The sequence below is a fragment of the Rhinolophus sinicus genome, chromosome 9, assembly GCF_057876585.1.
Source record: "Rhinolophus sinicus isolate RSI-liver-muscle chromosome 9, RSI-T2T, whole genome shotgun sequence".
NCBI classification, from domain to species: Eukaryota; Metazoa; Chordata; class Mammalia; order Chiroptera; family Rhinolophidae; genus Rhinolophus; species Rhinolophus sinicus.
Genome location: NC_142509.1, coordinates 24,482,350 through 24,504,020, shown reverse-complemented (window position 1 = coordinate 24,504,020; position 21,671 = coordinate 24,482,350). Strand labels below are relative to the sequence as shown.

At 46.8% G+C, this 21,671-nt stretch overlaps 1 pseudogene; it reads left to right on the top strand.

Annotated features, from left to right (window-relative positions):
* Positions 1 to 20,250: 20,250 nt before the first annotated feature.
* On the top strand, positions 20,251 to 20,657 carry LOC109460321 (small ribosomal subunit protein eS17 pseudogene; annotated as a pseudogene).
* The last annotated feature ends 1,014 nt before the right edge of the window (positions 20,658 to 21,671 follow it).

Here is a 21,671-nt window from a genome sequence, read left to right as displayed (position 1 = left end):
TGAAATGGCTCCTTCAGGATTCATTAGTTTTATAGGAGATGGGGACATGGGTGGTAGGACAGGGCAGGATGGGCACTCAGGAGGAGGTCACAGCCTGAAGAAGCGGTAGAGGCTGGCCTGCGCTGCACAGAACTCAAGGCGTGAGAAGAAGAATTGGGAATCTCCCAGGGTTGGAAGAACCTGAGGGCCAGGGGAGGCTTCCTGTTTGGTGAGGGATGGAGAAGGGAGAGCAGTCAATGGTCTCATAGAGGGTCACTGGGATGGGGAGGAAAGGAGCCTGGAGTGGGGGTGCAGAAGCAGGGGGCTGAGCATGCACAGACACCCCCCCACACACACACAGAGTTCCGAGCACCTGGATTTTGTGTAGCCCCAAAGGACACTGTGCCTGCAGTCTTGGCTTCCGGCTTTAATTCTACTGCTATCCTGTCTGGGTGACCTTGAGGAGTCACTTTCTCTCTGGGCCTCCGTCTCCTCTGTAAAAGAAACAAGTTCACTGAGGGAATCTCTGAAGTCCTTCTGCCCTCAAGGGACCTAACTGGAAGATGATTTCCTCCTCCTCTTGGCAGCTTGCAGCCAACCACTGCTTTCTTCTCAGCTTCTCTCGCTCATGCTTTCTCCAGAAACTACGGCGTCCTCCCCGCATACGGGGCACTGCCCTAGACCCTGAGATGCCAGCCTTTCTGTTCCTCTAACACACCTATCTTGTTGTCTCCTTGGGATATTGCCCTGGATATTCCCTTGGCTTGGAATATCTACCCCTCCACTTTTCACATGGCTGGCTTTGTGGCCCGAGGGTTTGAGCCGAATGTCACGTCCCCAGAGAGTGCACCCCTGACCACCCTACTCATGGTTACGCTATCATTGCGGTTCTCAAACATTTTGGTCTCAGGAGCCCTTATGCTCTTACCCTATGGTAACTGGTCACTCCCAAGTCTGCTTGGGCACTGCCCACTTGCAAAGCTCAAACGCCTCCCCATTTTATTCATGCAACAAAATGCTCTCACCCTTGCTCGTTGCCCAGGGGACAGGCATGAAGCAGGCAGGCATCGCCTCTGCCCTGATGGAGCTCACAGTCCAGAGGAGACAATAAATGCACATGTAGATATGAAATCACACACTGCGCTCAGCTCTCCAAGGATGGGGAACCCCTCGCAGGAAGAAGGGGGTAACAGGACGAGGAATTGGCATAGAGAGAGCCTCCTGTATTAGAAATGAGAACTGCAATGTTTTAAAAAGATTGTTTATTAATTTATTGAAAAATAACAATAAGAACAATAAAATCATGGCATGCCAATGCAAATGACATATTCTTTATGAAAAAGAACTATTTCCAAAACAAGATACGTTTAGGGAGAAACATTCTTTCACTTTATTTATGTTTTTATGTTGTAAATGTCTAACGTTTGGCTTAATAGCAGACAGAGTCTGCTGGATTCTGCTATCTGCTTCTTCATTCAGGCTGTTGCAACACCACCTGTCATGTCGCCTGTGGGAAACTCCACTGTACACTTGGGAGGAAATAAGATGAGAAAGGCTGGGTCTGTCTGGGTCGGCGGCTGTCGGGGCCACGTCTTGAGAACTACTGCTCTATAACAAGACCTGTTTATTTCTTGCTTGAAACGTATGCCCATGTGAAATAACCTTGCTTACTTGTCTGATTCCTGTTTATTGTTTGTCTCTTGTTTATTGCATGCTCCTGGAAGGCAGGGTCCCAGAGTTCACGGGAGGCGTTCTAAGTGGCCAAGCCAGAGCGGCAGTTTTTAGGCATGGCCAGAAGATGGCGATGTTGCACCAAGACCACCTCTTAGTCTCCTGTTCTTGGAAAACGGGTTACTCTGGGGGGCGGGGGCATTTGGGGATGCCCTACAGGGATACTCTTTGGACCCTAGAGTATCCTCTTACTAGAGTATTGGGTAGGAGGGAAGGGTAGTATTGGGTAGGAGGGAAGGAGGCATGGGTGGGGAAAGAAAAGAAGCTGGAGAGAATGGAGCAGAGGACAGCAGCTCTGGAAAAGCACTGGTGATTTCTGCTGAGGGCTTCTGGTCTTAACAAGCCCAGCCAAGTGACCTCCCCTCTCTAAGCCTCAGTTTTCTTTACTGCAAAATGGGCAAATGATGACTGCAGCTTCCATTTCACCATGCTTCTTTTCACAAGAAACCCTTTAGTCTGATCACACCGGTGATTGTGGCAATGCAGGGTCCCCCAGTAGTCTTCCCCTGAGGTCTAGAGGATTCCAAGAACCAGCTGATGCTGTGGGCTCTGCTTATAGGCAAGACCGTTTCTCCCATTCCACCACCACACCCCTTGCCTTAGCCCACTTGGACTGATATAAAATGGCCATTGTCATTTTCGGAGGGCTTACTGTGTGCCAGACTCTGCACTAAATTGTTTGTACCTGTGGATTCATGAAGTACTCACAATAGTTTGAGAGGTGACTTTCACCATCTCTATTTTCACGGGAGGAGGACACTGAAGCTCAGAGAGGGGAAAAGACCTCCCCAAAGACACACAGTTGGAGGATGGGGAAAACTGACTTCAACACAGTTACCAAGACCATGGGGGGGTGTCACTCCCAAATACTGATTTCATCTTCTCAGTAGGATGGAGCCCAGTTGCTTTCTCCCTGCTGGCTTCTCACTCCTGTTACTTCTCCTCCCTGCAAGGTGTTCCCTGACCTTGGAGAGCTGAGCATCGTGTATGATTTCATATTTAGTCTGCTCATTGACTGTCTCCCCTGTGAGCTCCGCAAGGGCGGGGATGATGCCTGCCTACGTCGTGCATGTCCCCTGGGCGCTTTGCACCCTGCTTAGCACAGAGTTGGAGGTCAAGAAGAGTTTGCTGAGTGAATGAAACGGGGAGCCAGTTGAGCCTTGCGTGCGGGGGGTGCCCAAGCTGACTCAGGAGTAGCCAGATCCACCCCTCACTGACTGTGGGACTTAGGGCGGGTGATCTTTTTGAGCCTCAGTTTCTTCATCTGTAAAATGGGGATGATACCGTGCCCCGTCTCAGAAAGATTGTAAGGATTCAGTCAGAGGGAAGCTGCAAAGTATTAGCATGTGATGGGTCTCCAATCTCTCTTTCATACACCTGTGGTTTCTCCCAGCCCCAGGCAGGTGTGACTTGCCAACGGAATCCAGGAAGAACAGACAGGGAAGCAGCCAGACCAAGTCACTGAGCAAGTTGGCAGGTAGCACAGCCGGGTCTGGGCTTCTAGTCCCCCCAGCCTCCGAGTCCACCTGAAGGGGGCACCTCGGAGCTGCAGTCATGGTGGCCAGCTCTCAGTAGGCATTTCTCACCAGGTGCATGGCAGATAAACAGACTCCACTATGCAAAGTGCCCACCGCAGGGCCAAAGCCACATAGCAAGGATTCGGGGTGGGGACAGGGACGGAGTCCTCTGTGGAGACCTGGTGCGGTTCAGTGAAACGCAACCGGTTTCCCAATCCTCCTATAAGGGGCCTCTCCTGTGGGAAGGAGGCTTCCTCCCAGAGAAAAGCCCTGGAATGTAAGGAATGCACTGGAACCTCCAGCCAGGGCCCCAGGATGAGAATGCCTTGGAAGCACAGGGTGGCGGGGGCATTTTCCCAGTGATCGCAGGGCCTGGTGGGCCACTGGGGAACTCATACCAGACGTCACCTTTTGGCACTGGGGTCAGGCCTCAAGCCCCTGGAAGCTTTCCCAGGTTTTTAGGCTGGGAGTGATAGAACCCCTGCTGGGCTCACATGGTCTTCTATTTCAGCCTCTCACCCAGCACCAGTAGCCTGTGGTCTGGGGTAGGGCCCTACGCTGGGCGCTGAGGTGTAGAGAGAAATCAGGCTGAGCTCTGCTCCGAGCCACCTGGATGGAGGTGGGAAATGTCCAGTTTCAAATCCTGACTCAGATACTCAATTCTTGGACAAGTCACTTCACCTGTCTGAGCCTCTGTGTCCCCGTGTGCAAAATGTCAGCTGAACTCGGGGCCTCTCCCCCCCTCAGACCCCCCCCGCCCCCCACAAGCCTGGTCCTCCACCAGCATCTCTCATCTCGCGGTGTCTCTGGTTGACCAAAGGAGAAATTTGAGAGGCATCCTTTCCTTTTCCCTCACGCTGTGTTACAACCTTTGCCCAAGTCCTGTCATTTCACCTCCTAAATATCCCTTGATTCTATCCATTTCCCCCCCCATCTTCCTGCCACCGCCCTAGCCCAAGCCACTAGCACACTGTCATGACAGCCATGCCAGCTTCCTCACCAGCCTCCCAATTTCTTACACAGAGCAGGGGTCTTGATATATAAACGATGCACAGAACAGATAAACCACAGTCATGCCATTGCATCGGCCTCGAGTGCTGGTCTCAGTTTGCGGCCTTCATTTGTCTCTTCCTGGCCTGTCCTCTTTGTTCTTCACAGGAGCCCAGGGTAAGGCTCTGGCTACCACATCCTGTCTGAACCTGCCACCTAACCCCCACTCCTAGGCCAGTGGAGGAAACAGACGTTAAACATGGAAACAAACATGTTAGCTGTTTCCGCCACTGCTCATTGCTACAAAAGAAGGAAAGCAGGGCAATGGGACAGTGTGGCCTGGGGGTGGATGAAATCAGGTGAGGGAGGAGGTGGCATTTGGGCTGCAGAGAGGGAGTCAGCCGTCCAATGTTAGGAGGACGGTAGTATCAGGCGGGTGCCACAGCGAAAGCCCTGAGGGAGGAATGGATTGGTGAGATAGAGGGACAGAGACAAGGCCAGGATGCAAGAGATGGGGGGGCACATGAGGGAGCCCAGGGAGGAGGCTGTGGAGGGGTCCCTGTGAGACACTACGCAGGCATTGCTGGGCTGAGACTCTCTGTCTCCTCCGCTGGCTTGGCTACCCTGTGCCGGTGACTTTCAGTTGCCTATTATTCTCCAAAAGGCTCTCTCTCCCCACCTCCGAGCTGAGGGTCTCTTAGCAGACTCATTTCAGCATCCTGAACGTCTTCAAGAAGCTGTGAGTCAGGTCTTCCCAGCCCTGTCTTAAAGGCACTGTCACACCCTTTGGTCCTAACCACACCCCTGTCCCTGACCCACCCTGTCTTCTTGGGAGGGGCTGTCTTTCCTGACAAGGTGGCTGCAGCACCACAGGGCATGAGCACTGGACTTGTGTTCTTGTCCAGAAGGACCCCCTCAAGCAAGTCACTTCACCCCGCTGAGCCTGTTTCCCCATCAATGCCGTCATCACAGCGTCATTGGGCTGGTTTAACACGACGATAACCAGTAGCAGGTCTATGCATTGTGAGGTGCAGTGCATTTAAAATTGAGGCGGCAACCCTAAATTGTTTGCATGTTTGGTTTCCCAATCAGCTTGCTGGTCCCTTGAAAGGCAAAGCCAGATGCACGCCCATTTGTCTCCCCGGTGGGAATGGCCATGCACACCATTGGTGCCCCTTAAAAGGGACCTTTTATGGGGGCCGTCATGCAGGGTGTCATGCGGGGTCTCTGGTCCTGCTCCCCACATAAGAACGCAGGACATGGAGAGGCCGAAAAGGAACACCCACGGAGCCATATATAGGGGAGTCATACCACTATGGTCTCGCTGGCGGCTGGGTTGGAGACACAGGAAGCAGGAGCCACACGATCCGCAACCCGCTGTCTGCTTCTCTGCCAACCAACCGACCCCACTTGCTAACTGCAATCCGCTTTTGCCAGCTCAGCCACCATCTTCTTGCTAGCCCTCCATTTCCTGCTGGTGTAGCCCCAGCAGTTATATTAGTGGCCAATGGCTCACTGGTTACAGCTGACGGCCAACTAGCCACAGCTGATGGCCATGCAATCACAGTTGAGGGCCATTTACTACCCAAGGGAGCACCTTTCCACGTGAGGCTGAGTGCCTGGAAACTGCACTCCTGGCTCTGTGCCCACAGGGGCCAACTGTTCTTCAAACTCACCTTGGAAATTCCTACTCAATGCCAGCATCACATGCCAACTTCCAGCTTCAGCTGTCCTCACTTTCCTTGTGTCCTACTGCATCCTGGACCAGCTTCCAGCCGGGCCCTCAGACCTCGGACTTTTGTTTCCTTGTGTGGATCTTTCTCTTTAATCAGGCCAGTGTGTCTCCAAATGAGGTTCCCCAAGTGTTTCAACATTTCCAAGGTGGGGGCTCGTTAACAATGGAGACCCCTCTGAATCAGCATCTCAGAAGGTGGGGTCCCAAATCTGCCTTTTTAACAAGCCGCCTGCCACGTAATTCTCAGGCTCACAGAGGCTTTAGAAGCATCACATCCCAGAGTGAGCTTCTGAGCAGAGGGGCTGCATCTAATATAGTACCATGTCCCCGGATACCGCACGAAGCTCATGCCCCATCAGTGTGTGCTGAGTGAAGGAATGAGGCATCAGCAGGGATGTGGGGTGAGCAACTTTATTCCTTGTAGGACCCTCCCCCAAGTTGGACACGAGGTCTCCCCACATTTTTCTGCCACAGGGAAAGTTCTCCAGTAAGAATTCCCCTACCCCCCACTGCATAATCTGCTCATTAATACACAGTATTGTAAAAGTGCTCTATAATTAGATGCTAACCGAGTTTGCGGTAAAATTGGGTGGGCGAGGTCAGCAAGGTAAGCCTGGAGCAAGATGATTGTTATGATCAATCAATAACCTATTTATTTCCCAACATTTCTATTAACCTCTGCCAGCCAATCACAGTTTCAATTTGGAAGGCTGGGGTCCGCTTTGCTGACTGGACAAGTCTGATTGAAAGCGGGCCCCTGACACGACCCCAAGGGCGAAATCCAATTAAAATCATTTTCACTTGTAGATTAATATTTTTAGCATGTTCTACACCCTGGGACTCCTCATTCCTGGCAATAACTAATGTCTTGTGACACAAGCAGGTGGATTGGCACTGCCATAAATAATAATTGTGATTAATTAGCTTGTCACGTCCTAGGATGGCTTTGAGGTGGTAGTCGGGGCAGCTTCTGGGAACTTCTCCCACCAAACGCTGGTTGTGTGGACCTCTCTGACTCCTGTCACTGGAAGCGCCTTTTCTAAGTAGGAACGGAGTTTGTCCGTCTCTGGGTCTGTCTCCCTCTTGAAGCTGTGAACTCCTGAGGCCAGGTATTACGTCGTTCATCTTAGCTAGTCACTTATTGTTTTACATACCCGACTTCCCTTCTCTGGAGACTGTTTCTTACTCTCTCCACACACATCGTTATAGGAGAAATAGCCACGTTTGCACAACACAGCTCTACCCAAGGACACTGTTGATTGGACAAGGTGTCAGGGCCAGTGCAAGGTGATTCAACTAAAGCCTCATGGTCTTACCCCTGCATGCTGTTAATTGGACCAGGAGTACTGCCCAATCCAACGCAGCGGGATTGGGCAGTACCCCAGCGGGCCAACAAAAGCCTTCTTTGGGAATTTGCAATTAGGTTTAAAGGAAGTGGTCCCACTGGTCCAGCCGGGATATTCAGGGGAGTGTTTGCTGCCATTATGTATCCGGTGGGCTGGGAAGTAGTTACACATGAAAGCAATGCTGAGAGAGGAGAAAGGATGAGGGCAGAGATAAAGGACATCAGAGATTTCCTAGCACAGCTTAGCCCCTATTTCCAGCGCTTTCCTGAGAACTGACTGCATTCCAACTTGGGTTCTATGAGTCACCCCTGCATTTTATAATCATTATTCTTTCTCCCTACCTCCCCTGCTTGAGTTAATTTAAGTGAGCCTGTTCCTTTCCACCAAAAGTATCTCAACAAATCCAGTGCCTAAGAGATGTCCCATGTCACACTGCAGGCTGGTGGCAGAACCACTCTGTTTCTCCCGAGTGACTTTCTAATGAAAACCCCTTTGGGGGAAGATGGGAGGAAGGACAAAGACATGACTCACATTTATTGAAGAGCTACTAGGTACTGGGTGCTTTGGAAAGTCACCTTAGAAAGATTAAAGTCACCTTTAATCTTTCCCATCCTGCGAGGTAAACTGTATTCTTTTTATTTGTGTAGTAAATGAGGACTCCGAGGTTCGGACATGTTGAAGGACTTGTAAAGAGAAGAACTTGGGGATTTAAAACAAATTATTTTGACTAATTCTATGATTATCTGGTACCCCACGCTGCCTCCTTCAAAGAGGTGTGCTGCTTTGCTGTGAATACCAGGATGAGGACGTCGGAAGATAGTGAGTCGCTAATGTGGATCCCAGGAGGAAACCAACCCACAGACTGGAGGTCAGCGCCTTAAAATCTTGCAGAGGAGAGATAGGACCAAGAGTTCAGACATGGCCAAGGCCCCTACCTTTTAATATCATCTGCTTATAGAGCCCCCCATTGCTCTCGGATTGCTTCAGGACCCCCTCAAAGGAACCACTCAGACAGCCCCACCTCCAGCCTCTGGAGACATCTCATTGGTGGCTTGCTTGAGTGCCATTCCAGCCCCAACATCTGTGTGTTAGGAAAAGAGCAAAACCAGATCTTCTAAAAGAGACTCTGCAAAGGGCAAATCCTACTGGACCAAGGTCCACCATCTGTTTGGAATTCTCAGTGGTTTTTGTGTTCTGACACCTGTCTGGGGTTGTGTGCGTACCAGACTCCCTTTCATGTGAACCTCTGGGTTAGACGGGCAGTCTCACAGGGAAATAAACACAGCTACAACCACGAATCCAGACCAATGTACACTGAAGACTGTTTCTTCTGCAGCGATCAGCACATATATTCAGGAGTCCAAGAAGATTGAGGAATTCCTGTAGCCCCTGTCTTAGCTTGGAATACTGAGACAAAAATATACCATAGACTGGATGGCTTAAACAACAAACATGTATTTCTCACAGTTCTGGAGGCTGGGAAGTTCAAGGTCAAGGCACCAGCAGATCAGGTATCTGGTGAGAGCCTACTCCTGGTTTGCAGACAGCCTTTTCTTACAGTATTGTCACATAGGAGAGGGAGAGGGAGAAGGAGAGGGAGAGAGAGTCAGTCTTAGTCAGGTTGGGCTGCTATAACAAAATACCATGGCCTGGGTGGTGTATAAACAACAGAGAGTGTTCTAGGTTGCAAACTGCCAACTTAAAACAGCGAAGTAACTCAGTCTTCTTCTTATAAGGGCACTACTTCCATCAATGAGGGCTCCACTCTTGTGACCTAATCACCCCCAAAGTCCCCAAGTACAAATACCATCACAGGAAGGATTCAATTTTAACACATGAGTTTTTTTTGGTCACAAACATTCAGTCCATAACAGCCCCAAATTCCAGTCTCCAGATCGACGTGGCTGACCATCGAAAATCAACCTGGAGGCCCTGTGACACTGCACTTTCCTGAACCTTACTTCTGGGGATTCTAATTTAATAAGCCTGTGGTGCATTTGTCCTTTTGAGACGCTTCCCAGAGAACTCTGGCAATAAGCCAGACTTGGAGAGTCACAGGGCACAGCGTCACATTACAGATACTGAGAAACCCTGCGATGAAGACACCCATCAATTTCACTGAACCCAGTTTACCAAAGTTACTTGAACGCATATTGCTTTATTTTACGTTATTTTGTTTACTGTTCATTTCATTTTAATTATTTTATTTTTGGTTAACATTTGTTTTTACGGGGTAAATTGCTCAGAGAGAGCCTGAGAGTCTGAGAGTCATTTTTTCCTTAATAATTCTATATAATTCTTCATAACTCCAGTGATTCTTTCATGCCTTTCCTACCATTTTACTGAATCCACTAGGCTGTTCTCTTCCTGAGGGCAAGGATACTCTGTCCTACTCACAGTACCCCTCCAAACAGAGCCCGAGTAAATGAATGTCTCTTAAAATGATCTCTGAACAGGAGACATGACCCCCTGCCCCCTAACAGCAATGCTGATAATGGGGGGAGATATTGGTGATTTCCACTCCGTCTTCCCAGATCTGAATCTCCTGATTTTCATCCCACGGTGGGTTCTAGTTGGGGAGCCTATAGAACCACCTTTGGTGGACAGCTGTGGGTGTTGTGTGCCGGCGGTCCATCTCCTCTTTCTCTGAGCTGTTCTTCCACTGCTGCTCTGGGATTTGCCTCTTAACAAACTGGGTTTCCAGGTACAAGTCCTCCTGAGAGATTTGGTTAAGAGGAAAAGTGTCCCATTTCTCCAATTCCTCTGCTTTCAACCACCAGGGGATTGAAGAGAGCTGGGCTGGAGCTATTTAAATGGGCTTCTCTGTGGATAGAGCACTTGTGTTGGAAATTGGGTTAAATTCAGCATGCATAAACCATTCACAATGGCTCTTTACACCCCAGGAGTACTAAGATCCACTAATCTTCAGTCAAAACACTTAAAGCATGAAAGGGTAGCATACTCATCCCCAAGGCGCTTGGGTATCTGGAAGTTAGGAAGAGACTGGACCACCCACATTTGGAGCTTTGACTTTGAGTGGTGCAGTGACACGGCAGGAGACCTGAGACCCTGAGGATTCTGCCGGGTGTTGTGGAAAGGGCCTGGTCAGAGTCAAGTCAGCTCAGCCCATCCGTCTCTCCCTCCGCATAGCGGACACTTAGCGTGGCCAAGGCACTTTCAGTGCACCATCTCATTTTATCCTCACAATAGCTTTGTTCCCATCATCTCCTATTATAGTTGAGGAAACTGAGGCATAGAGAAGTTAAGTAATGCATCCATCAGCGTCCCACAGGAAACAGATGGAACACATTCAAATTAGTCTAGTTGGAGAGGAGTTTAATAAAGGTACTGTTTACAAAGTGAGGGCAGTGTATTCGTTTTCTATTGCTGTGTAACAAATAGCCACAAACGTCATGGCTTTAAATAGCACCCAGCTATTAGTTCACTGTTCTGTAAGTCAGTAACCCAGGCCTGGGGTAGTTAGATTTTTCCGCTCAGGTTGTCACCAGTTTGAAATCAAGATTTCATCTATGATCTCATCAGAGGCTCAGGGTTCTCTTTCAAGTTCATTTACGTTGTTGGCAAATGTCAATTCCTTGTGGTTGTAGGACTGACGTCTCTGTTTTCTTGCTGGTTTTTCTTCAGGGACTGCTCTCAGCTCTTAGAGATCACCCTTAAGTCTTTGACATGTATCCCCCTCCATAGGCAGTTCATGGCACGGATGTTTGCTCCTTTAAGGCCAGCAGGGGACAGTCTCTCACACTTCAAATCTAACTTCTTTGAAGGATTGCCTGATTAGGTCAGGACCACCCAGGGTAGTCTTCCTTTCGATGAACTCAGTCAACTGATTAGTAACTGAGTCACAGTGTAAAATCTATCCTAGTCACAAGTCCAGCCCACATGGTGGGGGGGTGACTGTACACGATGTGTTCACCAGGAAGCAGCGATCTTGGGGGCTATCTTAGTATTCTGCCATCCACCAGCAGGAAGTCAGAGACCATCAGGCATAGCTCAATTCCCTGGGGATAGTAATAGTGGGATTTGATTACTATCCTAGTCGTGAAAAGATGAGGAAAGGGGTGGTTACTAGAGCTGGTAGACACAGAGGACTATGTGGAGAGAGCTGCTTAGCAGGCTGGGACCTCTGGTTGAGGGACACAGCTGGTCCAGGACAATGTAGCAAGGAGAGAGCTAGGGAATAAATACCTCCCACTCTTCTCTCCCTTTCATCTTCTGTTATTGCTCTCCATGGGCTGACCTGTACAGGAAGCTGGAAGGCAAGAGAGCCAACCTATTCACGCAGTCAAGAGAGGCCAACTCTCTTGTCCATTTCCCAGAGCAAAGAGCAGGATGGAGGAAGATGAAGAGTGGATTGTAAAAGACAAGCAGAAGATATTCAGCACATGTAACATCTTAGGGGTACACACCTGGTGATGACAGAACTGAGATTCGAGGTGTTGGTTGGGGCTGCAGTCTCATCTGAGGCTCAGCTGGGGAAGTGGGGAAGGACCCATTTGCAAGTTCACATAGTACTGGCAGAATTTAATGCCTTGTGGGCTATAAGACTGAGGGCCTCAGTTTCTTGCAGGCTGTCAGGTAGAAGCTGCCCTTAGTGCCTAGCTGGTTGTTGACCAGAGGCCACCTTTGGTTCCTTGCCACATAGGCCTTTCCAACATGGCTGCTTGCTTCATTAAAGCCTGCGAGGAGAGTCTCCTAGCAAGATAGGCATTACAATCTTATATAATATAACCATGAAAGTGGTTTCCTGTCACTTTCACTGTATTCTATTGGTCAGAATCAAGTCACAAGTCCTGACCAAATGCAAGGGCAGGAGATTATACAAGGGGGTAAGAACTGGGAGGTAGGGATAATATGGGGCCAGCTTAGTGTCTGTCTGTACAGCTTGTATGAAGTAGATGGGGCCAGCCAAGGGGACGTCTGATTTGCCAGAGGGAAACAGCAAGAGCCAAGGCCCTGAGGTTGGACCTTGCTTGGTGGGTTTAAAGAACAGCAAAGAGCCAAATGAGAGAGGAGGATGGGAGGAGAGGTTGGAGGGGTGGCAGGAAGGGGTCAAATCATGTGGACCTTGTAGATCAGTCTTTTGGATTTTATTCTGGGTGTGATCAGGCACATTGGAAGGTTCTGGGCAGTGGAATGTCAAGAGCTGATTCATTATTTATCAAGATTTTAAAAAAATTGTGATAAAATACACATTACATAAAATTTATCATTTTAGGGCCGGCCTGGAGGCTCAGGCGGTTGGAGCTCTGTGCAAAGGTACTTGAAAAAACATTGCTTCCCCCAGCATCCTTCCAGAAAGATCATGGTCCAGAGCCTTGTGGGTGACTCCAATTGTAGGTCAGCCCCCAGAGGCCAGGGCCACACTCCTCAGGTCCCCTCCCTTCCCTGACCCTCCGTCGTCTGAGGCTCTTGATAAACAGTGGCACTGGGCTGAATTTCCTGGTGCTCTGAGCAACTGGGCAGCGTGGCCACAAATCTGGACACCCTGGATATCATTTCTGAGTCTGATTATCTGTGTCTCACAGGCGGGAGGAAGGTGGACAGATTTAGCTGCAGGATGTGCGACGGGGCTGCTTGGATCCTGTCTTCTTGCTTTATGAGCACGAGGTCTGAGGCATGTCCACACCGCACACTGCCCTTTCTTCTCCCACTGTGGCCCATAGAGGCTTTTCCCCCAACCCCATCCAGAACGAATCTATTTATTTTTATTGTTTCTTGACTCTTAATTATAACATAATGCATACTTGTTGAAAAAAAGGTTCAAACAGCACAGACCTGTTTACAATAGAAAGTTCTTCCTGCCCCACTTGAACCTCATCTTCTAGAGTCACAGGTGAAAAGTGTGGAGTGATCATTACCAGCCCCCAGGGTCTCCATGATGCACTTAAAATATATATGTGATAGTAACAACTGTTAACTACAGGGTGCTTACTATGGGATGGGCGATTATGCTAAAAGTTGCTAGAAGAATTAAATGGGTTAAATCAAGGCTGGTAGAATAGTTGTATCCATGTTAAAAAAAGGGGAAACTGAAGCTGAAGGGTTTTACGTAGCTTGTCCAAAATCACACAGCTAATAATGAGAGAGGCAGGATTTGAGTGCTGCCCCCATGTGTGTTTGCCTAATACAACATATATGCATGTGTACAGATAGGTACACAGACTTTTTTCCTACAAAAATTGGATTGCACCATACTTTTGGTTCTGAAGCTTTTCTTCACTTAATGATATATTGTGGACAGTCTTTAGATTAGTGTAAATAAATGCACATTTTGTTTTTTTCAAGTATTTTAACATCTGAAGAGTATTCCAGAGTATGGATGGGTTGAAATGTATACAATCTGGTCCCAAGGAAGAAATGCTTAAGTTATTTCTAAATTTTTGCTTGAAAAACCTCATTACAATGACCACAGATGCATGCCTTTAAAACATTTTTAAAAAGTGCTTTATGCACACGGTAAACATTCAGATGGTTTCCCAGGGTAGACAATACCTGCGTGTCTCCTGGTCCCCTTAACAGGGAAGCCATTGTCAGCAGTTTTTTCTGGAAACTTCCAGAGAGGTAGTGTGTACTTTCAAGTATGTGTACATATATGCACAGTATATGTATTCACACATGCACATATGTAGACACACACGTACACACACAATATATACAATATATGCAAACACATATTTTTGGCCCATTAGTTATATAATACACACTGTGCTATAAACTTGCTTTTTTTTCATTTAACAATATATATGGGACGTTATTATACATCAGTCCATATAGGTCTCCCGCATTCATATTTATATGTTTAATTTTGAAGAGGTAATATATTCATTGTTAAAATATATATAATAAAATACATTAAAGACATGTATGTGTAATATATATGAATCTATTTGAAGGAATACAGTGAAAAATCTCCCTTCTACTTTTATGCCACCCTTTTTCCCCACAAGTAACTATGATTCTCAGTTTTTATATTCTTCCAGGGTTTTTTAATACACACATATGCAAATATATCTATATTCTTATTTTACCCCCCTTCTTTTACTCAAGAATAATGCACTATATTTACATTTTACAACTTGCTTTTTTTTTCATCTCACACTGTATTTTGGAGATATTTCCATTTCCTCCCACCTTCCCTCCTTCCCTCTTTTCCTTCCTTCCTTCCTTCCTTTCTTCCTAACAATTGCATATAGAATTCCATTGCATCTGTTTCATTCTTTTAGAAAGTATTCTTTCAATTCATTAAATAAGTGATACATGCACAGGTACAAAACTCAGAAGGTGCAGAGGGGTAGCCAGGAAACGTCCATTTCTCCCACTTCTGGCTCCAATCACTCAATTTCTTCCTCTGGAAGCAAGCACTCTGCAATGTCACACTATCCTGTTTGAAATGGGCTCTATGTTAATGTGTGTGTACACACACGTGCATACACACACATTTACACTTTTTCTTCCTTTCTCAGCCTCAAGCAATGAGGCAGTGACTAGCCGGCATCAACACCTTTCTGTTCAGGTGGAGCTACAGCTAGATACAAAGTCATTAAGTTCAGTGGTCTGTGCATTTCCTGTTTTGGTGGATATTGCCACGATTCCTGCCGAGGAGGTTGCCACATACATCTGGACGTGGATCGCTCAATGCTCAGGGTCTGAGCTGGCTCCAAAGGACTGGGAAACCAAGGGGAAGTCTCCCTCCAAGCCTTTGCTCAGTTTTCCCTTTGTGTCCCTTCTTCCAAGGTTTCTCCCCAGCCCAGCCTTCATGACCAGCCTCCTCTTGGGGTGTGCTTGCTGCTGTATTCCCATCCAACTGAAGCTAGGCTCACAGGCTTTAGGTATCACCCAGCCCATATGCCCCTAAGGGTCTTCTCTGGAAGTCAATAGGTGGAAGATAACAACAGCTCCCCCGGCCAAATACAGGAATCAGAGCACGGCTGTGTTCAACAATATTAAAATAGGTGTCTTTATTGCAGGACTTTTCAGTGCCTTTTATATGCTAACATACCTTGGGGTCTCTAAGAGATCTTAGAGTGTGTAGACACAATTTCAGAAGTGCTGACATGGATTCACTGCTTCGTTGTACTTCAGGGGAGTCTGAAGCCCAGAGAGGGAATGTGACTTGTCCAAGATCACACAGTGATGGTGGAGATCTGAATTTCCAACCCTACTGCAAGGACGTGCTCAGTGCCTCTTCCCTGCCCTAGCAATTCTAAATGTGGAGATCCTCGTGCCCTTCGGGGAACAGCAAGACGTATGGATTCATTAAATTTAAAATAATTGCCAGAGGGTAACGGGGGCGGGGGGTGGGGGGTGGGAGATGAGGGTAAGGGGGATCGAATATATGGTGATGGAAGGAGAACTGACTCTGGGTGATGAACACACAATGGGATTTATAGATGATGTAATACAGAATTGTACACCTGAAATCTATGTAATTTTACTAACAATTGTCACCCCAATAAATTAAAAAAAAATAAAATTGCAAAGCATCCCTCAAAAGTACTAAGATCATGAAAATAAGGAAAGATAGAAACTGTCCCAGACTGGGGGAGACCGAAGGGACAGGACGATTATATGCATCACCTTATCCTGGGTTGGATCCACTTGAATAAAAAAAAAAAAAAAAACACTGCTGGAGTCTGAATAAAGTCTGTAGTGTTCATTCGTGTGGCGCCAATGTCAAGGTCTTATTTTGATCCATGTACTATGTAGTCATGTAAAATATGAACATGGGCGGGTCCTGGGTGAAGGATAACACTATATTATCTTTACAACTCTTCTGTACATTTAAAATTATTTCGAAATAAAAAAGTTAAAACATGCATATATTATTTATGCCAAATCAGACACCATCAAGTAGTGGATTCAGCCATAGAAAAACAGAAGCAAGCCCAAAATCTGTAAGAAGGCAGTATGAAAATATCTTTGGAAAAATTCACAAGCACGCGGATCGTTTTGGTTCATTGTGAGGAGGGCCCCTGGGTGGCTGGTGTAAAAGGAGGGAGGCTGTTAACAGTTTGTCCCTTAATACCGTCTGGAGTTTGAACTACGTAGATGTACTCTCTTTCAACAGTTACATTTTTAAAATAATTGAAGGGAGGAAATTTTTAATGGAAAAATGTTAATTTTGACCTTTTTGGGGGGCAAAGGGAATGAATGAACAAATGTTCCTTGACTTAACGATGGGGGTATGTCATGATAAACCCATCATAAGTTGAAAATATCTGAAGTCAAAAATTCATTTAATACATCACATTCCGAAAATCATAGCATACTTAGTCTAGCCTACCTTAAACGCGTTCAGAAAACGTACAGTAGTCCACCTTTGGGCAAAATCATTTAACACCAAGCCCATTTAAACAAAACGTTAACTATCCCATGTCATTTATTATGTGTATCCTTCTCACCCCATTGTAAAGTTGGAAAATCATAAGTTGAAAAATCGTAAGTTCGAACCGTTGTAAGTCGGGGACTGTCTGTAGAAGTAACAATCCTACTTGTTGCCAGCATTCATTGAAGCTCCTACTATGCACTGTGGAACTGGGATTATCTCATTGAATCCCCTCAGCAATGCATGACCCATGTTTTATAGAAGAACCATTTGCCCACGTCGTCATATGGAAAGGGACAGAGCTGGAATTTGAGGTCAAATCTGCCTCTTTCCAAAATGTGAGTTTTAAAGCACTCTTTCTACACGAGAGGATAAATTATGCACAGAGGGGGCGAAGGCTGCAAAGAAGATGGGGCCTGCAGCAGATGCTGATGGGGACCTGCCATATTCCCTCGCCCCATGCCATTTCAGGGCACACCAGCCTGACGTCCACATCTCTGCGTTTCTCTGCCCGGGGGGGCTCTCTCTGGCCACTGGACCTGCTCTGCCTATGCTCTGGCCGGTTGGAAGGGCTGGTGAATTACGCCACCATCAATGACTGCTTATAGGAGCTGGTGCATAAATACCCCAGCTTTCTCCCTGCTGGATCAGAGTGACACCCCATGTCCTTTGGGTGAGAGGATTGAGTCCTGTTGCCCACGGTAGCTTGCTCAATAACACACCCTTTGTTGGCTACCTTCCCTTCCTTATCTTTTTTATTTTTTTAAGGTTTTTATTAAAATATAGCTAATCTACAATATTATGTTAATTTCAGGTGTACAACATAGTGGTTAAACATTGGTATCATTTGAGAAACAATCCCCTTGATTAGCCTAATACTCACCTGGCACTATACCTAGTTATTACCATATTATCCGCTAATTCCCTGAGCTGTACTTCACATCCCCGTTATTATTTTGTAACTATCACTTTGTACTTCTTAATCCCTTCACCTTTTTCACCCTGTTCCCCACACCCTTCCCATCTATCACCCCAACAAATCCAGTACCCATCTGACACCACACATAGTTATTACACTATTATTGACTATATTCCTTATGCTCTACCCTACATCCCCATGACTACTGTGTAACAACCAATTTGTACTTCTTAATCCCTTCCCCTTTTTCACTCATCCTCAACCCCCTTCCCATCTGGCAACCATCAAAATGTTTTCTGTATCTATGAGTTTGTTTGTGTTTTTATTTGTTTATTTTGTTCTTTAGATTCCACATATCAGCGAAATTACATTGCATCTGTCTTTCTTTGTCTGACACTCCACTCAGCACAATACCTTCCAGGTCCATCCATGCCACCACAGATGGCAAGAATCTATTCACTTTCCTGGCCAAGCAATATTCCATTGTATATATGTACCACCTCCTCTTTATCCATTCTTCCATCGATGGACACCCCAGCTGCCTCCACATCTTGGCCATTGTGAACAATGCTGCAATGAACATATGGATGCACATGTCCCCACAAAGTAGTGTTCGGGTTTCTTCAGATAAATACCCTGAAGTGGGATTACTGGGTCCTTCTTAGTCTCTTGTTATAACCTTTGTTTTAAAGTCTATTTTGTCTGGTATAATAAGTATTGCTACCCCAGCTTTTTTTTTTTGTTTGTTTTTTTGTTTTCATTTCCATTTTCATGAAATAGCTTTTTCCATCCTTTTACTTTCTGTCTGTGTGTGTCTTTCAATCTGAAGTGAGTCTCTTGTAGGCAGAACATGTAAGGATCTTGTTTTCTTATCCATTCAGCCCTCCTATGTCTTTTGAGTGGGGCATTTAATCCATTTACATTGAAACTAATTGTTAATCGACATGTAGCTATTGCCATTTTATTATTCATAATTTTGATCTTTTTTTTTTTCATCTTAAAGAAATCCCTCTAACATTCCTTGTAATACTGGTTTGGTGATGATGAACTCCTTGAGATTTTTTCTTGTCTGGGAAGCTCTTTCTCTGTCCTTCAATTCTAAATAATAGCTTTGCTGGGTAATCTTAGTTGTAGGTCCTTGCTTTCCATCAAGTTGAATATTTTGTGCCAATCCCTTCTGGCCTGCAAAGTTTCTGTTGAGAAATCAGCTGACAATCTTATGGGAACTCCCTTATAAGTTATTAGTTGCCTTTCTCTTGCTGCTTTTAGGATTATCTCTAGATCTTTCACCTTTGCCATTCTAATTGTAATGTGTCTTGGTGTGGGCCTCTTTGAGTTCATCCTTTTTGGGACTCTGAGCTTCCTGGACTTGTATGTCTATTTCCTTCATCAGGTTAGGAAAGTTTTCAGTCATTATTTCTTCAAATAGGTTCTCAATCCCTTGTTTTCTCTATTCTCCTTCTGGTACTCCTATGATGCTAATGTTGTTATGCTTAATGTCCCAGAGGTCTCTTAAACTATCCTCATTTTTTTGGATTTTTTTCCCCGTTCTGATTGGATGTTTTCTGCTACCTAGTCTTCCAAATTTCTGCTTTGATCTTCTGCTTCATCCAGTCTGTTGGTGATTCCTTCTAGTGCATTCTTCTTTTTAGGTATTGTATTCCTCACTTCTGACCGGCTCTTTTTTATGATTTCTATGTCCCTTTTTATGCTTGCTATTGTTGAAGTTCTCACTAAGTTCCTTGAGCATCGTTATAACCATTGTTTTGAGCTCTGTATGTGGTAGGTTGCTTGCCTCCATTTCATTTAGTTCTTTTTCTGGAGTTTTCTCCTGTGTTTTCATTTGGGATGCATTTCTTTGTTTCTTCATTTTGGTTGCTTCTCTCTTTGTTTCTATGTATGAGGTAGATCTGCTACATCCCCCAGTCTTGGCCAGGTGGCCTTATGTGGTAGGTGACCTGTGGGGTCATGTGGCACAGTCTCCCTGGTCACCAGCACAGGGTGCTCCAGAAATGTCCCTTGCATGGGTTGTGTGTACCCTCCTGTTATAGTTGAGCTTGGTTGCTATTGGCACGTCAGTGGGTGAGATTGACTTCCAGGCTGATTGGCTGTGGGTTTCACCACGTACACAGCTTATGGGCTGCTGTGTGTGGGGCTGACCCCACTGAGTGGTATTCACCCCAGTAAGCTCTGGTGCCTGTTGAGACTATCCTTTGGATGCGCCACTTGTGGGGCTAATTGGGCGGTGTTCTGCTGTGGTCTGAAGCCAGCCTCCAAGTGTGTGGGTTCTGGGCCCTCTTGAGGGGCTCCAGTGCACTGCCTGTGACTGGCCAGGGACTATTGGGTAAGAACTACAAAGAGATCCATCATTGTTTGCTGCTTCTGCTAACCCTGGAGACATGTGGGAGAGGCCACTCTGAGAACCAAGGACATCTGCCACTAATATTGGGCCATAAAATTCCAGGACACCCCAAGGCCTGCTGCTACCTTCCAGCTTCCTTAAAGTTCAGCCACTAATAAAGCTTCGTGCGGTACACAAGCTGGGTGAGGCAGGGTCTCAGAGAGTCACTACAGTGGGAAGAGTTGTGGTCACCAGGTTACTGTAAATTCTAGTTTGGTGCCAGTGCAGAGCCTGAAGCTACTCAGCAAAAGTGACAGAGCAGGTCTTTCACCAGGGACCTGCCAAGATGGGCTGCCTTTGCACTAAGACTGTGAAGAAGGTGGCCCAGGTCATCATCGAGAAGTATACACGCACCTGGGCAATGCCTTCCACACCAATAAGCGCGTGTGCGAGGCGATCACCATTGTTCCCAGCAAGAAGCTCTACAACAAAATAGCAGGTTGTGTCACACACCTGATGAAGCGGAATCAGAGAGGTCTCGTAAGCAGTCTCTCCATCAAGCTGCAGGAAGAGGAGAGAGAAAGGAGAGAGAATTCTGTTCCTGAGGTCTCAGCCCTGGGTCAGGAGATCATTGAAGTTGATCCGGACACTGAGGAAATGCGGAAGCTCTTGGACTTGGGCCGTCTGTCTACCCTGCAGCTCCCTCAGCCTACAGTTGGGATGAATTTCAAAACACCTCGTGGAGCCGTTTGAATCTTCCTGCTGTGCTGTCATAGTTTCAATAAAACATGGACAACCAAAGGAAAAAAAACCACAATAAGTGTCAGAGCACACTGAGGCCAGTTGTCCCCTGCCTGGGGTCTGTCAGACTCTGATAGTTTTCTGACAAAGAGTGAAATGCTGGTGGGGCTAGCTGCTTGTGGAGAAAGGGCCTCGGGGCAGTTGGGTGGGGTAGGGCGCAGTGAGTCAGTGGGGCGGGCCTGCAGAGCTCGTCAGACCAATTAGATTCAGTTTTGGTGTAAGTGTAGGGGGCGGGCTCAGCATAGAAAGATGGCGCCCGCCTGCTGGCTGCACGGGAGAAGGACCCCCACACAGAGAAATGGCTACTGTCCTCCAGCCCTCAACATGAAACAGCACAACTCAGTCTGTAGCCCTCATATGTCTCTCATACCCCCTGAGTTACTGTCCTTCTGCTGGAGCCCAAAGTGAGTGCCTGGGAGTGAGAGAGACTGTGCCCTGGGCCTTTAAGAGGATGCCTGAGTTTCCTGCTGTTTTCTTTTCCACCAGGATGGTCAGAATCCGCACTGTTTTTCACAGCCAGATATTGTGGGGACTCTTCTTCCCAGCACCAGTACTGGGCTGGGGAGGCCAGCCTGGGGCTGGGGTTTCTTGCTTCTCTGAGGGGAACCTCCCAGGATATCCCTCCCAATTTTCATCCACCACACGGAAGTTTGGGGTTAGCCAATTCCGCATCTCCACCCCTCCTACCAGTCTTGACGTGGCTTTTTCTTTATATCTTTAGTTATAAAACTTCTGTTCAGCCAGACTTAAGGCGGTTCTCCAGGTTGGTTGTTTTATAATTTTGTTGTGATTTTAATTTGTTCACTGAAGGGAGCAGGCACGGTGTTTATTATCTACTCCACTATCTTGGATCTCCTCTCTTCCTTGTCATACGTCCCTTCTCTCCTAACAAATTAACCACCTGTCATGCAAATACTCACTCTGGGTCTGCTTCTGAGAGCGTCCAGTTTAAGATAAACCCCTGAT